The sequence below is a fragment of the Aquarana catesbeiana genome, linkage group LG06, assembly GCF_042186555.1.
Source record: "Aquarana catesbeiana isolate 2022-GZ linkage group LG06, ASM4218655v1, whole genome shotgun sequence".
Lineage (NCBI taxonomy): Eukaryota > Metazoa > Chordata > Amphibia > Anura > Ranidae > Aquarana > Aquarana catesbeiana.
Window position 1 is genome coordinate 216,375,651 of NC_133329.1, and position 8,286 is coordinate 216,383,936.

The window sequence follows — 8,286 nt, forward strand, 5'->3', positions numbered from 1 at the left end:
TATGCAGTTACCTGGGCTTGTATCATATAGACTGACTGGTCATCTGCACACATAAAGCACAAATAGTAAATCTGTAAAATAAAAAGTGACTAGTGAATACAGTCTTTTATTCACTAGTCTTTTTTTACATTACAGGTATGTTTTTGTAACGAGCCCCTGCTCACTCGGTTCCACTCTCCCGACACTCCTCTGCTGCTATAGAATCAGATTGCAGATCGCACGTCTGATGGTTCAGTCATCCGATGCTCTGGGATTAGAACTACAGCTATGTGCCGTTCTAATCCAGTTGTGTAGCTCAGAACAAACACCAGGCAGGCTGTATGTAAGTTCAACCAGGAATCTCTTTTATTGAAAGGAATACAGGCTCTTTTATATAGTAAAAGAGGAGGTGTATATCTCCTGCTCATATTACTATGAACATACACCTGTGACCAGGAACCTAATTAACATGGGCTAATTAACTAATCCCTTTAGACAGCCTAGATGACTCAGTCATGACCTTTAGGCCAGACTGGCTATCTTGTAGCACAGAAAACCCAATCAACATTATCACAAATCAACACCGAACTCTTCTTCACACAATAGCAGAGTTAATTAACACAAACAACAATAGGGATTTAATGACTCTTAGATCCCATACTAGACTTATTTACAATACACATTCTAGCAGGCATCAGACAGACAGGTGGCTGGAATTGACATCAGCATCTCCTCACAGGATGTGTCCCAACAGTATGAATCAGTCTTATCAGCAAGGGGGCTGCTGGAGGAATCCCCCCTCCCTCTACAGGGACACACATCCCAAATGACCACAGCAAAGAGTCCACAACAGAATGAGACCACATACAATATATACATATATACACAATTGAGTCTGATTAGTACAGATCAGACTGGGTTTCTAATTCACCTTGCAGAGTATTGTTCCCTTAAAATCCAGGGCCCATAATCTGTTGGCAAGAGGCTCACATTCAGTCCCCTCCAATAGCCTCTGTCCTGGGTGAGTCTGTTACAGTTTTTAACATTTTTTTGTCATGAAACATGCTGCATAACATCAGGGTCAAGCCCAGTGCTTGATCAAGGGTTGCAGCTGGGCCCTGGATTATGTAGTGTATGAAATGCTACACGGGTGATGCCCCATGAGGTTTGTGGTGAAGAATATGAAGATGCGTCAACCTCTAGATCCCCCTAGTTGAAAGGTGGCTGGTGCAGGGACGTATTCTCATGTGGTAATGGTGGAAAAAAGTCACATGTGACCATACCAACTGGGGATATGATTGTCAATTCAAGAGCCAATGATCTCACCAAATCTGAGGATCTGCTGTGTTTTTTGCATCTCTGTGGAAGCAGTAGAGCTTGCTGTGGAGGGAGATAGACAGTGTAGTGGCAGATTTAAGGGGCAGTTTAAACTAGGGAGCTTCTGGGGTCCTTCTGCCTTTGTGGTTTGCTCATATTGAAGTTAGAAACACCTTTATTATAGCAGGCTAGTGCAAAAGCTAAGCTACTATTGGGTTTTTAATGGCTCCACATATGTGTATTACTATTGTATATTAACCTCTTGCCGAACAGCCGCCGCAGTTTTACTGCAGCAGAATGGCACTGCTGGGTGAAACAACGTTACCCTATGTCGCTTCGCCTTTTGGCCACTAGGGGCGCTCGTGCACCACCGGAGGCACATGCGTGCAGCATGTGCCTGACCCCGATGCGAGTGCCCAGCGGGTGCTATAACCACTGGGCTCCCGTGATCTCTCGTGACAGAGCGAGAACCGGGATCTGTGTGTGTAAACACACAGATCCTGGATCTTTCAGAGGAGAGGAGACAGATCATGTGTTCCAGAAGCGGCTCTCTAATTAGGCAAAAAAGGCGGCCGCCTAAGGCCTCGTGCCCCCAGGGGCCTCGCGGCTGCCTAGTTTGACTGCTGTGTGTGGGAGAATGAGAGGGAATGTCCCCGGTCAGTGTCCCCAAGCTGGCAGGGTGAGTGGGCTCGTAAAGAATCGCCATCTTTCATATACTGCACTGCCTGCTGCAGATGAATTGTAGAGGAGGTGGAGGCGGAGCTGCCGGGCCAGCCGCTGCTGAACCCGCCAGGACGTAGGGGCGGACTGAGCCGATTGGCAGGGAGGCCTTGTAAAAATGTTGCTTACTCCGGAGTCCGCACCGCTGCAGACAGCCGTGACACCCGCCAGTACACTGCAGCGGTGCGAGTATGCTGTGTGTCCAACTCATTCACTTCCCTGTCAGGCGGAGTGTTGTCCGCCCGACAGGAGCTTCCTAGTCCCGTCCAGCGTGATGTCATTCACAGGCCGGGATGAAGGAGCAGAGGAGAGTGCTGCTGCAAAGACCTGCGAAGAGCCAGTGAAGCCCCATAGAAAAGTGCAAGTAAGTTTGCAGAGGCTAAAAACCTTTCCTAAGGCACTGTTGTCACAGTGGCTTAGCTGTGTCAACTGCCTGAAGTGTTTAAATCTTTAGGGGAGGGTGGTAATTTACATTGGTATTTGTAATATGCAGCATGGAGGGGGTTATTGCATTACTATACATTAATGACCAGTGGAAGTTAACTAACCCCTTTGTGCTGCATTAGTGGTACCGGTATCAGAGTTAATTAACCCCTATATGGTGCAGCATGAAAGGGTTTACAAACTCTGATACTGGTGCCACTAAAGCAGCACAAAGGGGTTAATTAACTGCCACTGGTCACTAATGCATCACTGTGTATTTGATACTACCCACCGCCATACACTCCGCACTCCTTTCATGTACATACTACCCCCACCATACACTCTGCACCCCTCTCATGTACATACTACCCACCGCCATACACTCCGCACTCCTCTCATGTACATACTACCCACCGCCATACACTCTGCACTCCTCTCATGTACATACTACCCACCGCCATACACTCCGCACTCCTCTCATGTACATACTACCCACTGCCATACACTCTGCACTCCTCTCATGTACATACTACCCACCGCCATACACTCCGCACTCCTCTCATGTACATACTACCCACCGCCATACACTCCGCACTCCTCTCATGCACATACTACTCCCCACCATACACTCCGCACTCCTCTCATGTACATACTACCCACCGCCATACACTCCGCACTCCTCTCATGTACATACTACCCCCCGCCATACACTCCGCACTCCTCTCATGTACATACTACCCCCCACCATACACTCCACACTCCTTTCATGTACATACTACCCACCTATATACACTCCACACCCCTCTCATGTACAAACTACCCACCTATATACACTCCACACCCCTCTCATGTACATAATACCCACCTATATACACTCCACACCCCTCTCATGAACATACTACCCCTGCCATACACTCCACACCCCTCTCCTGTACATACTACCCCCCCACCATACACTCCTCTCATTTACAGACTACCCACCTATATACACTCTGCACCCCTCTCATGCAAAATACTATCCACCACCATACACTCTGCACCCCTCTCATGTACATACTACCCGCCCGCATACCCTCCACTTTCCCCTCCTATTCAAGTTTATCGCCATTGTACAGTAGGGGCCCCTACTAGGGAGAAGGTGACCTGTGCCATACAGAAACATTTGTATGTGTGGCTAAATTATGCTACCTATTAGGCATTGCTTTTTAGTTTGATTAGAAATTTTAGTCTTTTTTTTATTTTTGTTTTTTACAGTGTTTTTTTATTTTATTTTTTACAATCTTTTTATTTATTTTTTACGTTTTTTAGTGAGAGTTTTTTGGTTTCTTTGGTGAGATATCAGGGGTCTAAACAGACCCCTGAAGTTTCACTTTTGAGACAGAGAAAGGAAATGAGGAAACACATTCCCCAGTTCCTTTCTCTGTAGCCTCAGCTGCACTGCAGATGAATGAACAGGAGACAGAGGCTCCTGTTAATTCATAAACTAAAGTATAGTAAACACAAATCAGTTCCAATCACTCACTGTGCTTGTTTTTAAAAGGTAGGGGCCTTTTCCAGGCCTCCATCCTGAAGACCCCCCCACACACACACACAGCAGTCAGCGTGAGGGCAGAGGAGGGAAGTCGGCAGTGCTGTGGGGGGCACACCGTTATTTTTTATCGCTTGAATTATTTTTCTTATTATGGGTGTGAGTGAGGCCTCATGTCTAAGTTTTGCCTAAGGCCTCACAAAGCCTAGAGCCGCCTCTGACTAAAGTATAGTAAACACAAATCAGTTTCAATCACTCACTGTGTTTGTTTTTAAAAGGTAGGGGCCTTTTCCTGGCCTCCATCCTGAAGACCCCCCCCCCCACACACACACAGCAGTCAGCGTGAGGGCAGAGGAGGGAAGTCAGCAGTGCTGTGGGGGGGCACACCGTTATTTTTTATCGCTTGAATTATTTTTCCCATTATGGGTGTGAATGAGGCCTCATGTCTAAGTTTTGCCTGAGGCCTCACAAAGCCTAGAGCCGCCTCTGGTGTGTTCATACTATGTATGAACATCGATCTTTCATCCTAGACAGTCCCACCACAGTTAGAAACACACATAGGGAACACAGTTAACCCCTTGATGGCCCCCTAGTGTGAACCCCTTCACAGCCAGTGACAGTTACACAGTAATCAGTGCATTTTTATAGCACTGATCACTGTATAATTGTCAATGGTTTCCAAAATGTGTCAAAAGTGTCCAATGTGTCCGCAATAATGTTGCAGTCCTGATAAAAATCGCAGATCGCCGCCCTTACTAGTAAAAAAAATAATAATAATAAAAATGTCATAAATATATCCCCTATTTTGTAGACGCTATAACTTTTGCGCAAACCAATCAATATATGCTTATTGTGATTTTTTTTACCAAAAATATGTAGAATAATACATATTGGCCTAAACTGAGGGAAAAAAAATGTTTTTTTGATAAAAAATTTGGGATATTTATTATAGCAAAAAGTTTAAGATATTGTGTTTTTTTTCAAAATTGTTGCTCTTCCTTTGTTTATAGTGAAAAAAAATTAAAACCGCAGAGGCGATAAAATACCACCAAAAGAAAGCTGTATTTGTGAGAAAAAAAGGACGTCAATTTTGTTTAGGTACAGTGTCACACGACTGCGCAATTGTCAGTTAAAATGACGCAGTGCCGAATCGCAAAAAATGGCCTGGTCATTGAGCAGCCAAATCTTCCGGGGCTGAAGCGGTTAAGTTGTTTGCCAGGAGTTTACCTTTAAAACCCAGTTGTCTGAGATTTTTTTTTCTTATTATATACAAATGTATTATACATTTTTAAAAAAATGTTCAACCAAATGTTGGTGCTTAATAACAACTAGATGTAATGCATACATTTTTAGAAGGATATTAAAATATATATTTTTTCTACAATTGTATACATTTTGTGTCAGAATATGTTGCAGTGAATGTATTGTCTTAATATTACATACATTCCACTAAAGAATGCTTCTTTTTATGAGGAAAATATAATCCACTAGAGGCTTTGCCTAAGGATAAGAAGTTGTTGTTGTACATGAAAAATAATTTATCTTTGTTCTATTGTAGCATTTGTTTAGATAATTATATCCTTGGGGACTTGCCATTCTATGTTTGCAGCTTAAAAGCCTACTTTTCAACAATTCAGCAGTCTACTTAAAGGAAAACTGTAACATAAATATACATTGTTTACTTGTAACAGAGTACATTTTATACTTCCAAATCACAAGCAATTACAATAATTTATAGTTATAGAAAATATAAGGAAAATCTAAGAATACTAAAGCTAAAATGTAATTAAAAGAAAATGAATTTTAAAAAATTCACTACATACATATAAAACTGTATAATCACATGCAGTATTGATACTTTTGTAGTTATGTATGGTTTGTTCTGTTTGTATGCTAATTTTTTTTTTAATGTATGTCAACTCAAAATTACACAGTTAGACTAAGCAAAAAATATTGTCAAAAGGTACTGTACACTTTTTAGCAGATTAAATTAAGAAAGTGGGGGGGTGTGGCCTGCGCTTGAGCTGGATGGCAGCATAAGACCGGAGCTCCGGTAGAATACAGGGAAAAAAACGGCACAAAGCACACCATCGGGTCCCGTTTTTGCTCCCCATAGCTGGCGATTTACCCTGGGACAAAGCACAGATCATGTCCAGGAAGAGAAAGGAGCAAAGGAAGCCACAACGCCTGACGGACTTCTACAACATGAAACAACATGACGGTAGGCAAGATGGCGCCGGGTCGTCCTCTACCCCAGCTAATCTCCCCACTAGTCATCTACTTAAACAGAGCAGCCACAGGCAAAATAGACCCCCATCTGAAAACCCACACTCATATTCTCCCTCACCGCCATCAGGTAGCCCTGCTAAAGCTAAATGCAGGATGGATGGGGAGGGATCCCTCGGAGCAGCAAGCCCTGGCATAGACTCAGGAGATGATACACGTGAGCTCCCTGATTCCATAGAATCCTTTCCTACTATTCATCAACCAGTGGTGGATACAGTGTTGAAGGATATGCTTTTATCACTGAGAAGCTCACTGCAATCAGACCTGATGAACTGTATGCACAAGTTTAACACTAATCTTCAAGCTGTAGAAACACGAGTAGAACACATTGAGCAAAAGATGGGAGAATATGCCGTCACCATCAATGACTTAGTGGACTCCCACGAAGAGAGGGAAGGAGACACAGAATGGCTGAAAGATAAAATCTCAGACATTGAGGACAGAAATAGGAGGAATAATCTGAAAATTAGGGGCATCCCTGAAACAGTCCTACAAGCTGACCTAAGATCCTATGCCATATCGCTGTTTAAATCTCTCCTACCTGATCTTTCTGATCTAGAGATCACAATTGACAGAATACATCGCCTGCCAAAACCGTCATATTTGTCAGAACACATTCCTAGGGATGTAATCCTGCGCCTACATTTTTATCACGCCAAAGAACAACTGATGTCGATCATGCGCCAGAGAGATCAAATCCCCACGCAATATCAACATCTACAGTTCTATGCTGACCTTTCTCAGTATACTTTGCAAAAAAGGAAGAACTTAAACACCATCACCAAAGCACTGAGAAACCATCACATCACCTACAGGTGGGGATACCCTACCAAACTCACTATCACTAAAGATGGTCGCACTCACGTGGTGACTTCCCTAGAGAAGGGCCTCTCCCTTCTGGAAGAATGGAAGATCATACCGGAACAGGAGATGTCCGCAACTAAATCTCCCAAATCAGTGGAATCTGCATGGAAGACAGTCACTTCAAAAAACGCAAAATCGCACTCTTAACTCAGGATGGTTAAATTATAACCTACTAATCCCTGGAAATCTGTCCAAGTGCTCACTGGCTTGAACTTTTTTCCCCCACTTACTTGAACAGCAATAAGCTGTACACTAACGTTTGTATTTTCAGGTTTGGGATCGGCTCTTGACAATGCTGATTCCCCACAAGTTCGTTGATCATATTGCCTTTCAATTTATGTTTGTTGTCTTATTTCCCCTCCCTTCTCTTTTCTTTTTGTTGTCTCTGAAAATTGCAGCAGCCAGAATCCGCGCAAGCACTACGAAACGAATTCTACTACAACAACAAATTTGAAGATGGAACTTTCTCCACCATAATCTTCCAACCTGAGTTTGCCATCACACTGCCACCCAAATGTGAGTACATTTCAAGTTCTATTGAACCATATAGTGCCTATCCCTCGCTATTCCTGAAAACACCACAAGAGGGCAACATTACCTCAAAAATGATTACCTACTACAAAACCCCAGATAACGCACAAATACCTTAAATATGGGTATAAAAATTCTTTCTATTAATACTAAAGGTCTCAACCACCCCGTTAAGAGGAGGTCAATGTGGAAGGAGGCTCTATCCAACAAATCTGATATAATATGCGCGCAGGAAACGCATTTTTCCGCTACAGCTACGCCTTCTTGCAATCACAAGAACTTCCCCTTTATCTTTACTGCCAATGCCAAAAACAAAACCAAAGGAGTCCTCACAGCCATACGGGATACAGTAGCATTTTCAGTCCATGAAACAATCAAAGACCCCGGAGGTCGTTACCTAATTTTGATATGTGACCTTAACTCCATCACATACACCATTGTTAATGTGTATGCGCCTAACCAACACCAAATACGCTTCCTCCACAAGCTTTTACGAAAGATCAAGGTCCACCAAAAAGGAAGATTAATAATATGTGGAGATTTCAACACAACCCCCGATCCAATTCTGGACTCTTCCTCTAGCACTAGACGCCCGGGCATGTCTCTCCTGACCACACTTTACGCACAGGACCTATTTG